Source organism: Bufo bufo, chromosome 7 (assembly GCF_905171765.1).
Source record: "Bufo bufo chromosome 7, aBufBuf1.1, whole genome shotgun sequence".
NCBI classification, from domain to species: domain Eukaryota; kingdom Metazoa; phylum Chordata; class Amphibia; order Anura; family Bufonidae; genus Bufo; species Bufo bufo.
In genome coordinates this window covers 158,646,854-158,664,450 of record NC_053395.1, presented here as the reverse complement: position 1 = coordinate 158,664,450, position 17,597 = coordinate 158,646,854, and the positions used below count along the sequence as shown (strand labels likewise).

The following is a 17,597-nucleotide window of genomic DNA, read 5'->3' as shown; positions in this document are numbered from 1 at the left end:
GAAACAAATGCCTAAAGAGGGCCACACTTGTGTAAAAATTGTCCACATAAAGATGGTACCCCTTGCCGAATAAGGGTGACACCAAGTCCCAGACTGTCTTCCCACTGCTCCCCAGGTAGTCAGGGCAACCGACCGGCTCCAGGGTCTGATCTTTTCCCTCATAGATCCGAAATTTGTGGGTATAGCCTGTGGCCCTTTCACAGAGCTTATACAATTTGACCCCATACCGGGCACGCTTGCTTGGGATGTATTGTTTGAAGCCAAGGCGCCCGGTAAAATGTATTAGGGACTCGTCTACGCAGATGTTTTGCTCGGGGGTATACAAATCTGCAAATTTCTGGTTGAAATGGTCTATGAGGGGCCGAATTTTGTGGAGCCGGTCAAAAGCTGGGTGGCCTCTGGGACGGGAGGTTGTGTTGTCGCTAAAATGCAGGAAACGGAGGATGGCCTCAAATCGTGCCGTGGACATAGCAGCAGAGAACATGGGCATGTGATGAATCGGGTTCGTGGACCAATATGACCGCAATTCATGCTTTTTTGTCAGGCCCATGTTGAGGAGAAGGCCCAAAAAAAAATTAAGTTCGGAAACTTGGACTGGTTTCCACCGGAAAGGCTGGGCATAAAAGCTTCCCGTGTTGGCGGATATAAATTGTGTGGCATACCGGTTTGTCTCTGCCACGACTAAGTCCAAGAGCTCCGCAGTCAAGAACAGCTCAAAAAAATCCCAGGGCCGAACCGATTTGAGCCGTCTCAACCCGAACTCCAGACTGGGCGGTGAAAGGGGGAACTAATGGTGCGGCTGAAGTTGGTGACTGCCAATCAGGGTTTGCCAGCACCTGAGGGATTCTAGGGGCTCTACGGGCCTGTCTGTGCGGTGGCTGCGACAGGGTAACTACTGCACGTGCCACCGTACCAGCTTCAACTGCCCTTCTGGTGCTCGCCACGTCACCATGTTGTACGGCAGTGCTGGTACTAGGTCCAGGGAGGGCTGCGCTGCTGGTGTATGCCTCACCACGTGATCCGGCAGCGACAGCCCCACTCTGCTGCTCTTGAAGCGGATCCCGCATAACCTGTGGTCTAGCGACACGGGGTCGGGTACGCTTGGTGCTGCCAGGGACCTCAACCTCCTCGTCCGAACTTTGGGTCAGAGAGCCACTGCTTTCTACAGGTTCATATTCTGACCCGCTAGATTCGTCAGATGAGGGTTCCCATTCCTCATCCGACTGGGTCAGAATCCTGTAGGCCTCTTCAGAAGAATACCCCCTGTTTGACATTTTGGACTACTAAATTTAGGGGTATTCCCTGAGATTACCCAAGAAAAAAAGCAAGCCTGTCTTACAAAGGGGAGGCTAGCGAAGTACCGGAGGCCGCTGCGGTTGATAAAAAATATCAAAACTGATTTTTTTATCGCAACAGTGCGTGTAAAATGAATGTGCAGTGATCAAAAAATATATATTTTTTGTCACTGCGGTGGGGCGGGCGTGGGTGAACGCACGTGTGGGCGACCGATCAGGCCTGATCGGGCAAACACTGCGTTTTGGGTGGAGGGCGAGCTAAGGTGACACTAATACTGTTATAGATCTGACCGTGATCAGTTTTGATCACTTACAGATACTATAAAAGTACAAATGCTGATTAGCGATACGCTAAACAGCGAATAAGTGACTGCGGTGCGGTGGGCTGGGCGCTAACTCACGCTAAACTACCTAACCAAGGGGCCTAAACTATCCCTAAAAATAACAGCCAATACTAGTGAAAAAAAAAAAGTGACAGTTTACACTGATCACTTTTTTTCCTTTCACTAGTGATTGACAGGGGCGATCAAAGGGGTGATCAAAGGGTTAATTGGGGTGCAGGGGGGTGATCTGGGGCTAAGGTGTAGTGTTTGGTGTACTCACAGTTCAGTCTGCTCCTCTGCTGGATCCAACCGACGAAAAGGACCAGCAGAGGAGCAGACAAGCCATATAACAGATCATATTTACTAATATGATCTGTTATATGACTTGTGATTTGATTTTTTGAAAATCGCCAGCCTGCCAGCCAATGATCGTTGCTGGCAGGCTGGTGACGAACTTGTTCTTTTAATTTTGCCGGCCCGCGATGCGCATGCGCGGGCCGGCTTTGAGCGAAATCTCGCGTCTCGCGAGATGACGCGTATATGCGTGATTGTGCGCAGCGCTGCCACCTCCGGAACGCGAATCTGCGTTAGGCGGTCCGGAGGTGGGTAATAGGATGACAATCAGGGGTGAGTGGGCAACAAAACATCTATCAAAGATCTATCAATGCCTGATCTTTATAACACATGTTTGTGGAAATGACAGAAATTCAAGACCACTATTACCCTTCCCAGGAGTGGTAAACCAACAAAGATCTAGCTAACAGCAAGGCATGTAATAGTCTTCAAGATCACAAAGGAACCCAAGGTAACCTCTAGGTCACTAAGGCTACTTTCACTGGCGTTTCTGGGCAGTGGCGTGCCCAGGGTGTTTGGCACCCGGGGCGGGTCATTTCTATGGCACCCCCCACCCAATACTTGACCACATACCTCTTACATCCAGGGACATCTCCTGTCATGTAGACCTTCTCTTTCCTCTTCTCCTCCGTTAGACCTCCATGAGAAATTCTTTCAGCCGCATCTCGTCTCTACAGAGTTTGTAACACAGACACGTTAGATTTCTCAATTTTTCCATCAACCTCTCCATCCTGGTGTCATCCTGCTGCCACCCCAATACCTGTGCCCGTTGTGCCCCCCAATGCCCTAGGTACTATACTGCTGAAGAAATTGTGACCTTAATAGACATAATTGGAGTCCTTTATCAAACTGGTGTAAAGTAGAACTGGATTTCCAAAAGAGCTATCAAAAATGAAAGGTGGAATCTGAGCCAGTTCTACTTTACACCAGTTTGATAAATGACCCTAAATGTTCCTATAGTGTCTACAACAGCTACAGTGGGGGAAATAATTATTTGACCCCTCACTGATTTTGTAAGTTTGTCCAATGACAAAGAAATGAAAAGTCTCAGAACAGTATCATTTCAATGGTAGGTTTATTGTAACAGTGGCAGATAGCACATCAAAAGGAAAATCGAAAAAATAACTTTAAATAAAAGATAGCAACTGATTTGCATTTCATTGAGTGAAATAAGTATTTGAACCCTCTAACAAAAAAAGACTTAATACTTGGTGGAAAAACCCTTGTTTGCAAGCACAGAGGTCAAACGTTTCTTGTAATTGATGACCAAGTTTGCGCACATTTTAGGAGGAATGTTGGTCCACTCCTCTTTGCAGATCATCTCTAAATCCCTAAGGTTTCGAGGCTGTCTCTGTGCAACTCTGAGCTTGAGCTCCCTCCATAGGTTTTCGATTGGATTAAGGTCCGGAGACTGACTAGGCCACTCCATGACCTTAATGTGCTTCTTCTTGAGCCACTCCTTTGTTGCCTTTGCTGTATGTTTTGGGTCATTGTCGTGCTGGAACACCCATCCACGACCCATTTTCAGTTTCCTGGCAGAGGGAAGGAGGTTGTCGCTCAGGATTTCACGATACATGGCTCCGTCCATTTTCCCGTTTATGCGAATAAGTTGTCCTGTGCCCTTAGCAGAAAAACACCCCCAAAGCAAAATGTTTCCACCCCCATGCTTGACGGTGGGGACGGTGTTTTGGGGGTCATAGGCAGCATTTTTCTTCCTCCAAACACAGCGAGTTGAGTTAATGCCAAAGAGCTCTATTTTGGTCTCATCAGACCACAGCACCTTCTCCCAGTCACTCTCTGAATCATTCAGGTGTTCATTGGCAAACTTCAGACGGGCCTGCACATGTGCCTTCCTGAGCAGGGGGACCTTGCGAGCCCTGCAGGATTTTAATCCATTGCGGTGTAATGTGTTTCCAATGGTTTTCTTGGTGACTGTGGTCCCTGCTAATTTGAGGTCATTAACTAACTCCTCCCGTGTAGTTCTAGGATGCTTTTTCACCTTTCTCAGAACCATTGACACCCCACGAGGTGAGATCTTGCGTGGAGCCCCAGAGCAAGGTCGATTGATGGTCATTTTGTGCTCCTTCCATTTTCGAACAATCGCACCAACAGTTGTCACCTTCGCTCCCAGCTTCTTGCTAATGGTTTTGTAGCCCATTCCAGCCTTGTGCAGGTCTACAATTTTGTCTCTGACATCCTTGGACAGCTCTTTGGTCTTTCCCATGTTGGAGAGTTTGGAGTCTGCTTGATTGATTGATTCTGTGGACAGGTGTCTTTTATACAGGTGACTAGTTAAGACAGGTGTCCTTAATGAGGGTGACTAATTGAGTAGAAGTGTCTAACCACTCTGTGGGAGCCAGAACTCTTAATGGTTGGTAGGGGTTCAAATACTTATTTCACTCAATGAAATGCAAATCAGTTGCTATCTTTTATTTAAAGTTATTTTTTCGATTTTCCTTTTGATGTGCTATCTGCCACTGTTACAATAAACCTACCATTGAAATGATACTGTTCTGAGACTTTTCATTTCTTTGTCATTGGACAAACTTACAAAATCAGTGAGGGGTCAAATAATTATTTCCCCCACTGTATAACGTCCCCTAGAATGCCCTAGAATAACACTCTATATTGTGCTCCAGGTAATAATCCCTCTATAGAGTGCCCAGAAATAATAGACTGGCCTCTACAGTGCCTCCCCAATAGCAAGGCCCCCATGCTGCCCCCCACACAGTAGTGTCCCCACACTGCCCCCCACACAGTAGTCCCTCCACACAGTAGTGTCCCCCACGCTTCCCCCCACACAGTAGTGTCCCCCACGCTGCCCCCACACAGTAATTTTCCCCACACTGCCCCCACACAGTAGTGTCCCCCACACTGCCCCCATACAGTAGTGTCCCCCACACTGCCCCATACAGTAGTGTCCCCCACACAGTAATTTCCCCCACACTGCCCCCCACGCAGTAGTGTCCCCCACGCTTGCCCCCACACAGTAGTGTCCCCCACACAGTAATTTCCCCCACACTAGTGTCCCCCACACAGTAGTGTCCCCCACGCTGCCCCCCACACAGTAGTGTCCCCCACGCTGCCCCCCACACAGTAGTGTCCCCCACGCTGCCCCCCACACAATAGTGTCCCCCACGCTGCCCCCACACAGTAATTTCCCCCACACTGCCCCCACACAGTAGTTCCCCCATACAGTAGTGTCCCCCACACAGTAATTTCCCCCACACTGCCCCCCACACAGTAGTGTCCCCCACGCTGCCCCCCACACAGTAGTGTCCCCCATGCTGCCCCCCCACAGTAATTTCCCCCACACTGCCCCCCACACAATAGTGTCCCCCACGCTGCCCCCCACACAGTAATTTCCCCCACACAGTAGTGTCCCCCACGCTGCCCCCACACAGTAGTGTCCCCCACACTGCCCCCCACACAGTAGTGTCCCCCACGCTGCCCCCCCACACAGTAATTTCCCCCACACTGCCCCCACACAGTAGTGTCCCCCACGCTGCCCCCACACAGTAATTTACCCCACACAGTAGTGTCCCCCACGCTGCCCCCACACAGTAGTGTCCCCCACACAGCAGTGTCCCTCACACAGTAATTTCCCCCACACTGCCCCCCACACAGTAGTGTCCCCCACGCTGCCCCCACACAGTAATTTCCCCCACACTGCCCCCACACAGTAGTGTCCCCCACGCTGCCCCCACACAGTAATTTACCCCACACAGTAGTGTCCCCCACGCTGCCCCCACACAGTAGTGTCCCACACACAGTAGTGTCCCCCACACAGTAATTTCCCCCACACTGCCCCCCACACAGTAGTATCCCCCATGCTGCCCCCACACAGTAATTTCCCCCACACTGCCCCCACACAATAGTGTCCCCCACACTGCCCCATACAGTAGTGTCCCCCACGCTGCCCCCCACACAGTAGTGTCCACCACACAGTAGTGTCCCCCACGTTGCCCCCACACAGTAGTGTCCCCCACACTGCCCCCATACAGTAGTGTCCCCCACGCTGCCCGCCACACAGTAGTGTCCCCAACGCTGCCCCCCACACAGTAGTGTCCCCCACGCTGCCCCCCACACAGTAGTGTCCCCCACGCTGCCCCCCACACAGTAGTGTCCCCCACGCTGCCCCCCACACAGTAGTGTCCCCCACATTGCCATCCCTCCCATAATAAATTGCCCCCCCCACTTTGACACACAGTATCCCACCATATTCCCCCCACATCCTCCTGTGTGCACCCCCCTCATGTCCCCCAAAGTTGCCACATTATAAAATAAAATAAAAGTTTGCCCCCACACGTCCTCTGTCCACCCCGGCCCCCTCATGTCCCCCAAAGTTGCCACATTATAATATAAAATAAAAGTTTGCCCCCACACGTCCTCTGTGCACCCAAGCCCCCTCATGTCCCCCCAAAGTTGGCACATAAAAGAAAAAAAAAAAAAGAAGGAAACCATAAAAGCTAAATACTTACTTGCAGAGTCCCGACACTGTGCTGCTGAGTCCCGGCACAGGCGCGCGCGATGACGTCATCACGCGCGCCTGCGCCGGGATTTCACTACCGCATAGGCTTCAGGCCTACTAGGCCTGAAGCCTATGGCGGTGATCGGCGGCGGGGCAGGGAACTACGTGCTCCGCTCCCTGCCCTGCCGCAGTATGTGGGACTGGGTCACGGGTGTCAGCGCTTCAGCAATAAGCGCTTCCATCTGTATTGATGGAAGCGCTCATTGCTTTTGGGCCTGCTGGCACCCCCGTCAGAGCCGGCATCGCCCCCCCCGGGCACGTCACTGTTTCTGGGTCCGCTTGTGAGATCTGTTTCAGGGCTCTCACAAAGGGCCCAAAACGGATCAGTTCAGCCCCAATGCATTCTGAATGGATAAGGATCCGTTCAGAATGCATCAGTTTGGCTCCGTTGCGCCTATATTCTGCACTGGAGGCGTTTTGATGTCCGCCTGACGATACGGAGCCAAGCGTTCTGAACGGATAAAAGCGTTTACATTATCGGTGCGGATCCGTCTGTGCAGATACAAGACGGATCCGCACCGAATGCAGGTGTGAAAGTAGCCTAACACTAAAGGCCTTTGCACCATGTTATAGAGCAGAAGAAGCTAAGCGGAAAAGAGTCAGTAAAACCTGTAATTTATACATTTACTGTATATCTCTAATTTTTTCACATCTTGTGAATGACTATCGGTACAGGAGGAATAATTTACCAGTGTATTACAGCTAACTGTTATGTACACTTATACACACAATGCTATTAATCCAGATAACTCCTCCTCTCTGTACTAATGCTGTTAACAGGAGGTGAAAAAAGCTAATATATAAATGTATAAAATGCAAGTTTTACTGAATCTTTTCCCACAAAAAATATATATCGATCTGCTTGGCTCCTCCTGCTCTACAGCATGGTGCTTTCAGAATGCATTGCATTTTGTGGTGACAGGTTGTTTTTAGAAATTCTCAAAATTTCTCAAAATTTCGATTTGGTCTGATTCGATCTAAATTTGTTTGTGACAAATTGCATTAAAAAAACTGATATTTCCCGAGAGCCTGCATAGAAGTGTAGAACACTGTGCATTGCACAAACATGCATAGGGAGCCAGCTGTGCTAGTGAAACAGTACTGTGAGTCAGTATGACACGCAAATGATAGGCATTACTTTTAGAATCACTTCACACTTCACTTATTTGGTCAGTTACGAAGCCAAAACCGAACAAATAACTCAACTGTGAACTCAGCCTTACAGGTTAGTGTTACAGTCAAGAAGAAGCGCACTCCTTTTACACCGTCGTCAGCTGATACCACATAGATTTCCACAGAACCGGTTCTGTTACACGCTGAAACAAGTAGTGCAATGAGGAGTCAACACAGTGGCTCAGTCACAGAGTGGTGAGGTTGGGAATCGCATGAGGAATCGCATGAGTTGTCAACAAAGTCACAGAGTAGCGAGAGTGGGAATCGCATGAGGAATTGTATGTGTCGTCAACACAGTGGCCAGTTACAGAGTGGTGAGGGTGGGAATTGCATGAGGAATCTCATGAGTCGTCAACACAGTGGCCCAGTCACAGAGTGGTGAGGGTGGGAAACGCATGAGGAATCGCATGAGGTATCGCATGAGGAATCGCATGAGGAATCACATGAGTCATCAATCCAGTAGCCCAGAGTGGTGAGGGTGGGAATTGCATGTGTCGTCAACACAGTGGCCCAGTCATAGAGTGGTGAGTGTGGGAATCGCATGAGGAATAGCATGAGGTATCACAGGAATCACATGAGTCATCAACACAGTGGCCCAGTCACAGAGTGGTGAGGTGGCAGCAGCATGAGGAGACCACAGAGTGGTGAGGTGGCAGCAACATGAGGAGACCGCAAAGTGGTGAGGTAGCAGCAGCATGAGGAGACCACAGAGTGGCCCAGTGGGGAGGTGGGGGCAATAGAATAGAAACAGGTTTCTTTTGACAAAGTTTGGGTGTGGCACCATGGATGATCTAGTCTGATGCATCAGGCACTGGTGGATTGAAATCCTGGCTGATCCACACCTGATTCATCTTCACAAAGGTCAGTTTCTCCAAATTTTGGGTGGACAGGTGAGTTCTTCTTGGGGTAACTATGGCCCCAGCCACACTAAACACCCACTTTGATGCCACACTACTGGCCGGGTAGTAAAGCTTGTTCAGGGCAAACTCAGCGAATTGCGGCCACAAATCGAGTTTGGCTGCACAGTAGTCCAGGGGATCTTCTATGTGGGGTGGCAGGGTACACTTCAAATATGCCAAAACCTGCTGGTTCAGGTTCTGATCCATGTCTAGCTGCTGCTACTGGTGGTGAGTAGTTTCTTCAGTAAGCGGGTGAAGAAAACTGCTCATTAGTGACTATAGACTTAAGTTGCTGCTGATGTTGCTGGTACTGATCCTGAACCCCCACACACCCCCAACAGCCATGGCAGTGGAACGTGAGTGCCATGGCTTTTGGGCGCAGAGGACCCCCTTCCCGGTTAGTGCAGAGGACCCCCCCGGTTAGACCTGCATAAGGATGGGCAATGGCGCACATAGGCAGCGGCCAACTGACTACATAAGATTAGTGTTGAGCGAGCATGCTTGGCTGAACTGCTGTTCGGCTTGAGCATCTCTATGCTCGGCAGATCAGAATGCTCAGCCGATTAATTTGGGTGCTCGAATACAATTTAAAACAATGGAAGTCAATGGGAGAACCCCCAGGCACCCCCTGCTCAGAAGAGAAGAGGATGTCTGGTTCATAAAAAAAGGTTAGAAATTGATGGAAACCCCATCAAAATGGTTTGGCAACAACATTAAGAGGATAGCTGGATGCATCTTAGACTCATATTATGTACGACATACAATAGAAAACCACTCAAAGGCTATATGCCAAAAGCCAGGTATGTGCCCAATCTATCCATGAGACAGATAACAGCCAGCATACCTTACAATGGCAGCCTTGTTCACTATGAGATTTTCCAAACCAGCTCTCATCTGACTGAGAACCAGTAAAATTCAAAGTTATTTTGCATCTGTTGGATGGCTTGGGTGGACCTGCACATCTAGATCAATATCATTAGGGCAACAAAAAGTTTTCTGATTTTCCTAACATAATATTTAATATCCTTTCTATACAGTTTTGTCATGTAAAAACTAATTTGCATAAACATAGGCATATGGGAAAGACATGCAAATTAGCAGAATCTCTCATGGACAGCGCCCTCTATTAGTTGCATAGTGTTATCACAAGACTATTCACTCACAACAGCAAATAGTCTTGTCATAACACTATGCAACTAATAGAGGGCGCTGTTCATGAGTCATGATTCATGACTTAGGAATCATTCATGACTCATGAACAGCGCCCTCTATTAGTTGCATAGTGTTATGACAAGACTATTCACTCACAACAGCGAATAGTCTTGTCATAACACTATGCAAAAAATAGAGGGTGCTGTTCGAGTCATGAATAGCGCCCTCTATTAGTTGCATAGTGTTATGACAAGACTATTCTCTGAGATCCTATTCTCTGTATTGCTCTATATTCGTTTTTTAGAATATTCGTAATATTCTAAAAAACTAATATATAGCAATATAGCGAATATTATGTAATAACTATGTAGTAAGTCAGTGATAATATCTGACACTGGAAAAGTTGGGTAATAACTCAATGTAGATCGCAAGTTATTATCCAACTTTCCCAGTGTCAGATTTTATCACTGAGTTATTACCCAGCTTTCCCAGTGTCAGATATAATCCCAGTGTAGAATTTTTATTGCGAATTTTCCATGCAAAAGGCTACACTAATAAGCTTGTCATAAGACTCAGTCTAATATTCTTGTCAGAAGACTATGAAACCAATAGATGGCGCTATCGAGTTATGAACAGCACCCTCTATTGGTTTCATAGTCTTCTGACAAGAATATTAGTCTTGTCATAAGACTGTGAAACCAATAGAGGGCGCTGTTCATAACTTAATAGCGCTATCTATTGGTTTTCATAGTCTTATGACAGCTGAAAAACAAGGCAGATTCTGCTCATTTGCATGTCTTTCCCATATGCCCATGTTTATGCAAATTAGTTTTACATGACAAAACTGTATAGAAAGGTTATTGAATATTATGTTTGGACAATCAGAAAACCTTTTGTCGTCCTACTGATATTGATCTAGGTGTGCAGGTCCACCGAAGCCATCCAACAGATGCAAAATAACTTTGAGGTTTACTGGTTCTCAGTCAGATGAGACATGGTTTGGAATATCTCATAGTGCACAAGGCTGCCATTGTAAGGTATGCTGGCTGTTATCTGACTCCTGGATAGATTGGTGGCTTGCACATACCTGGCTTTTGGCATATAGCCTTTGTGTGGTTGTCTATTGTATGTCGTACATAATATGAGTCTAAGATGCATTCAGCTATCCTCTTAATTTAGCAGCATGTGTTCCAGGACATGAATCAGTGGAATGATGTTGTTCATCCCGTAGTCCTGGAGACTAATAAATAAAATGGCCTCCTCAAAGGGCCCAAGCAAACGGCAGGTGTCATGCATGAGCTGCCATTGGCTAACATTGAAGTTACACAGGGGGGTGCCTCTGTCTGCCTGTATTGTCATAAAATCGTTTATGGCCTTTCTCTGTTTATATAGTCGGTCCAACATATGGAAGGTGGAGTTCCAACGGGCGGAAAAGTCACATATCAGCCAATGTTGGGTAATGCCATTCTGCTTTGCAGCTCAAGGAGAGTGTGCTTTGCAGTGTAAGAGTGGCTGAAGTGCATGCACAGTTTCCTGGCCATTTTCAGGATGTCTTGCAGATGGTTGGAAAACTTCAGGATCCTCTTTACAATCAGATTGAACACGTGTGCCATGTTCTTCCCGTTGACGGTGACCATGGTTCCGATTTTGAGTTGTCGAGGAGAAAGCCAGGATTTGATTTCTTGATGAAGGGCGCGGAGCAGTTCCTAACCCTGTGTGACTCAGTTCGCCCAGGCAAACTAGGTGCAGAACAGCATGGCACTGCTGTGCCCTGCACATGTGGTATGCTGGAAAAGCACTGTGAATTGTCCCTGCAGTGGACGCTGAGTACACTGTGGAGAATGAGGAGGCAGAGGCCGACATTGTTGCAGGACCAACGGCATGAGAATGTGGAGGCGGCAGCGGCGTCACCTAACCAAGTTGCTGGTGTGGCTGGGCAGGAACCACATTTACCCAGTGGGCTGTAAAGGACATATATTGTCCTTGACTGTAGTTACAACACGTTAGCGCTGCCATGCACTTTGTCGGACATCTACAGGCTCAAAGACTGGCCCACTTTCTGTTCAACATAGGTGTGCAGGGCTGGTACTGCCTTTTTCGCAAAGAAATTACAGCTTGGGACTCTCAACCTCGGCTCGGCACAAACCATCAGTTCTCTGAAAGGTACAGAGTCCACCACTTGAAAAGGGAGGCACTGCATCACCAGCAACTTGTCCAGGGGCACATTCAGCTTCTGCGCCATTGGATGAGTGCACGCATACTGTTGTCTCTTGGTTATCACTTTGGTGATAGATTGCTGATGAAATGACTGAAAGGACAAACAGTTCCCTTCTGCTGAGGTGGTGGAGCCTTGACTTGTGGAAAAGGGATGCAGGCCATTTGGTGATGCAGCCGTTGCTGCAGCAGGCTGGACCTAGTACCACCACAGTTCTCCCAGGTCACTTTATGGTGATGTTGCATGTGTTGACGTAGGGCCGTGGCCAAGCTTCACCTTATTCCCACAGATTGAGCAAATGGCCCTGTTTACCTTCTCCGGAAGCTTGACAGAAAACTGTCAGACTGCCGAGTATGGCATTTTCCCCTAAACACGCCGTGCTGACTGCCTCCGTGAACCCCTGCACCGCTACTTTCTGGGCAGGTAGGCTTCTGCGAAGTGAGCGGTCTACCTCGTGCATGTTTGGCTCTCAACCTCCCACTGATGCCACCCTGCTAACTCACGGCCACGCTACCACCTTGCTGGCTCAGTCGCTGCCTCACGCGCAAGCTTCCGCTCTCTTCTCCAGATGATGATGATGAAGCCTCATCTTCACCTGGCTCCCAAATGTGATTGGCTACATCATCATCATCCGCTACTGTCTGCAAGTGACTAATGTCCCCCTCAATGATCTCAGGGCCAGGAGCCTGACCGCTCACAACACCAGCTCCCACCCAACTCTCATCATCACCACTTGCTCGCCTACCAGAGGAAGCGTCGGATGTGTCCTCCAGATTTTGGCTGTGCAGTAGCTGCTGGCTGTCCTCTAGTAGCTCGTCCTCGCTGAAAAGTGGAGCAGAATCTACGGCATATAATGCTTCTCACACTGAGGGAACCGAAAATGACAGAGGCAGGTTGAGGACAGTTGGGGGCACAGGGCCTGCTCCCGGGCCATGCCAACTCAGCGTTGTGTCAGAGGAACCCACGACTCTTGGCTGGAGGTGTCTGATGTCACTTGCAATAAAGTCGAAGACCGAGTCAACCATTCAAGCACCGCTGGGTTGCTAGTTAAGACACAAAACACGACCGCTAGATGACACTGGGAGCTCAGGCCTCTCGCTGCGACTCCTGCTGCCACCCTCCCTTCTTCTGCTGCTACTTGTGCCTGTGCCAGAAACATTTAGGCCACTGCCTGTTCCCTTTTAAGGGCCTGTAAATTGTCTGTCTGACATACTGTAAAATAAAATAATTAAATTAAAAGTAAATTAATATACCCAAAAAAGTCTTATAAAAAAAGTACTTTCACCGCTGAACGGCTAATAACACGCCCTTTTTTTTCTTATTAATACACCACAAAAATACCTATGAACAGTGGCGTAACTAGAGTTCTATGGGCCCATGGGCAAACTTTGCATTGTGCCCCCCCCCCCACCCCCACTATAGGTTTGAATGCGCTGTAGTACAATATTAAATATATAAATAACGGAGTACCCTCCGCTGATGCTGCCAGAATTTTTCTTTCTTTTTTTTTTTTTTGTCTGCCCTGCTGTGCTCCCCTAAAGTTTTGCTGCCCAATATGTTACTACTGAGCGGTACAATGGCAGCAGACCCAGACCACGTAATAGCCGGGGAGAAGGAGACACCCACTGAGAAACGCTGGCATCTCCTCCTCCCTGTACCAATGCTCGGTATTAACATATTGGGTGCCAAAATTTTGGGGGATCACAGCGGGACAGAAGAGGGATCTTTCAAAAAAAGAAAAATTCTGGCAGCGGAGGGTTCTCCACATCATGAAAAGGTTAAACTTAAAAAACATTTTTTTTTTAAATGAATGACCCTCTTCAATACTGCTTCCAAAGGGATGTCTGATTTTTACTTCCCTGTCTATCATAATATAATAAAATGTACATTTAGTGTAGGTCATGGACCTAATGGTTATTGCCAAAGTTTTGTCAGTGGCCCCCTTTCTCACTGTATATATTTCATTTTGCCCCCACTCCCTCTATAAATTTCATTTTGCCTCCACTCCCTCTGTGACGAATACCACACCTCGTGCCCGCTTGAGGTCAACTATGTCGAGCTCACGAGTATTGTCCCTGGTTACCAAAAACATAACGTTACGCCCTCTAGGAGGAGCAGGTAAGGTCAGGTTGGTACAGTTTACACACACACCTCCTGTCCACGCGGGCAAAGAGAGGCAACAAGCTGAGAGAGCCTTTTCCCTCCCACAGTGAAAACAGCGCTGTCTCAGCTCGGATAATCTGCCACCAGCTTCTCGTTTGATATAAGCCCGGTCCGCTAACGGGATTATATAGGATCAGAAACCAACCCGTTGTAGCTTATAACTAGGCCAAAACACGGACGTGGGGATTCGTGATCGAGATACACGATAGCACAAGATTAAATTATATATTTAATCGCCGTAAGGGCACACTAGATTTAACACAATATACACAGAGAATATATACAGTTGTCTGAGTTACAGATACAGATTATATGGGTACAACAGGGTTAAGCAGAGTAAAAGTCAGTTACCGGGTAAGATGAAAGTTGCTTTTGGTTGTGAGATGTTCTTTGCTGGAGTCCACATGAAGGACCGTGATCTCAGCTAGTTCCTGGGTCCCTCTAAACACATTTGTAAGATGTGACCCTTCTTCAGAGAAAGACACGGCCGCTAGCTGGCACAAGCCTTTTAACCTGTAGCCGGCCCCTCCCCTCCCGGCCTCAGGGAGGGGTCCACTCACCCTCTTCTGGACTGGAAGCAAATGACCCACAAAACACTTTAGGGTTCATAGCTCCAGACCAGAGGGTCACAGGGAGATGGTTCTGGGACCAACGGATCCGCCTGTGTTCCGGCTACAAGTAGAGTCCAAACCTGGTACTGTTATGTGGTTTCTATGGGGAGATATGGATATCTCCCTCCCCTGACCTCATCCCATTAAGCAAAGACCATAGGCACGTACATCATGGCCATCAGGACACAAATATGTATCCGGTTTGTGCCTGCGATGGCCAGGCGATTCATAATTCCTTATGAAAGGTAGGTGCCAACATGTCTGGGAGGTCTCATTGATCCTGGGCAAGGGCTGATACCCCCCTGCTGGGGGTTTTCCTGCAGGATTTAGCTTGGCTCCAAACTGGAGGACTGAGGTCTAACCTTATCCACCTGGGGCCTCCTTGAAGGCTGGACCCCCTGGGGCTTTCTTCCTTGCCAGCTGACACTCAGATGGCTGGGGGTAAAAACTTATTTTTCATGTATACTGATGAACATGACAAAAGGTGAATGAAATGACAAGCAGGGCTGGGGCTCTGAAGCAGGGCCCTCCTGTGGAGTTCACTACCTCCGCTATCTGTCAGCAAATGGGGGTGTGAGGAATGATTTGATGCTCCTGCCCTCATATGCCCGGCCCAGGCCCCCCTTTCTAAATTCAGACCATAGTGCCGCACTGCCCCAATCCCCCAGTATGAAGCCGTGTGTGCCGTCTGTCTGTACTTGTGGGCTGCGGCCTTGAGTTCGATATGGTGCGCAATCCCGTCATACCCTCTGCGGTGCCGCATAATTCCGTCATCCTGTGATCCCGCAAGACCTATGACCTCCAGCGCCGGGTCTCAGGCTGACAACATGAATAGAATTGACAAATGGTGGCGCAGGAGAAGGTATGGGGATTTGCGCAGGTAGAGCAGCCGCACTGTAGGCCAAATAAAATATAAGGTTGAAGAGAGGCCCAGACTGGCTACTAAAAGCACCTGCGGGTCTGCAGCCCCCCCATCTCCGCCGGGCCTGGTCATAGTCGCACCCTCTGAGACCGCGATCGTTATGCCCCCGCCTATGAAACAATGTACGTTCACCACAAAATGGCTAATAACAAGCCCTTTTTTTCTTATTAATACACCACAAAAATGTCTATGAAACAATGTACGTTCACCGCAAAAGGGCTAATAACAAGCCCTTTTTTCTTATTAATGCACCATAAAAATGTCTATAAAACAATGTACGCTCACCGCAAAACGGCTTATAACAAGCCCTTTTTTATCTTATTAATACACCACAAAATGTCTATTAAACAATGTATGTTCACTGCAAAATGGCTAATAACACGCCCTTTTTCTTATTAATACACCGCAAAGGTACCTATGAAACAATGTACGTTCACTGCGAAACGCCTAATAACAAGCCTTTTTCTTCTTATTAATACAAACCGGATTCCAAAAAAGTTGGGACACTATACAAATCGTGAATAAAAACTGAATGCAATGATGTGGAGGTGCCAACTTCTAATATTTTATTCAGAATAGAACATAAATCACGGAACAAAAGTTTAAACTGAGAAAATTTACCATTTTAACGGAAAAATATGTTGAATCAGAATTTCATGGTGTCAACAAATCCCCAAAAAGTTGGGACAAGGCCATTTTCACCACTGTGTGGCATCTCCCCTTCTTCTTACAACACTCAACAGACGTCTGGGGACCGAGGAGACCAGTTTCTCAAGTTTAGAAATAGGAATGCTCTCCCATTCTTGTCTAATACAGGCCTCTAACTGTTCAATCGTCTTGGGCCTTCTTTGTTGCACCTTCCTCTTTATGATGCGCCAAATGTTCTTTATAGGTGAAAGATCTGGACTGCAGACTGGCCATTTCAGTACCCGGATCCTTCTCCTACGCAGCCATGATGTTGTGATTGATGCAGAATGTGGTCTGGCATTATCTTGTTGAAAAATGCAGGGTCTTCCCTGAAAGAGATGACGTCTGGATGGGAGCATATGTTGTTCTAGAACCTGAATATATTTTTCTGCATTGATGGTGCCTTTCCAGACATGCAAGCTGCCCATGCCAAACGCACTCATGCAACCCCATACCATCAGAGATGCAGGCTTCTGAACTGAGCGTTGATAAGAACTTGGGTTGTCCTTGTCCTCTTTGGTCCGGATGACATGGCGTCCCAGATTTTCAAAAAGAACTTTGAATCGTGACTCATCTGACCACAGAACAGTCTTCCATTTTGCCACACTCCATTTTAAATGATCCCTGGCCCAGTGAAAACGCCTGAGCTTGTGGATCTTGCTTAGAAATGGCTTCTTCTTTGCACTGTAGAGTTTCAGCTGGCAACGGCGGATGGCACGGTGGATTGTGTTCATTGACAATGGTTTCTGGAAGTATTCCTGAGCCCATTCTGTGATTTCCTTTACAGTAGCATTCCTGTTTGTGGTGCAGTGTCGTTTAAGGGCCTGGAGATCACGGGCATCCAGTATGGTTTTACGGCCTTGACCCTTACGCACAGAGATTGTTCCAGATTCTCTGAATCTTTGGATGATGTTATGCACAGTTGATGATGATAGATGCAAAGTCTTTGCAATTTTTCGCTGGGTAACACCTTTATGATATTGCTCCACTATCTTTCTGCGCAACATTGTGGGAATTGGTGATCCTCTACCCATCTTGGCTTCTGAGAGACACTGCCACTCTGAGAAGCTCTTTTTATACCCAATCATGTTGCCAATTGACCTAATTAGTGTTAATTGGTCTTCCAGCTCTTCGTTATGCTCAAATTTACATTTTTCCAGCCTATTATTGCTACTTGTCCCAACTTTTTGGGGATTTGTTGATACCGTGAAAATTGGAATCAACGCATTTTTCCTTTAAAATGATACATTTACTCGGATTAAACGTTTGATC

General features: G+C 47.7%; 1 protein-coding gene and 1 long non-coding RNA gene across 3 annotated transcripts in view; one reads left to right on the top strand and one right to left on the bottom strand.

Annotated features, from left to right (window-relative positions):
• The window catches only part of LOC121007603, a 28,773-nt gene extending 27,721 nt beyond the window's left edge, over positions 1-1,052 (bottom strand). The window contains exon 1 of the long non-coding RNA XR_005780444.1: positions 1,040-1,052. This is a non-coding gene — a long non-coding RNA (uncharacterized LOC121007603). The remainder of the gene's footprint in view (positions 1-1,039) is intronic.
• Positions 1-17,597, top strand: part of ERBB4 (erb-b2 receptor tyrosine kinase 4) — a 1,172,496-nt gene that overhangs the window by 782,338 nt on the left and 372,561 nt on the right. The window lies entirely within an intron of this gene.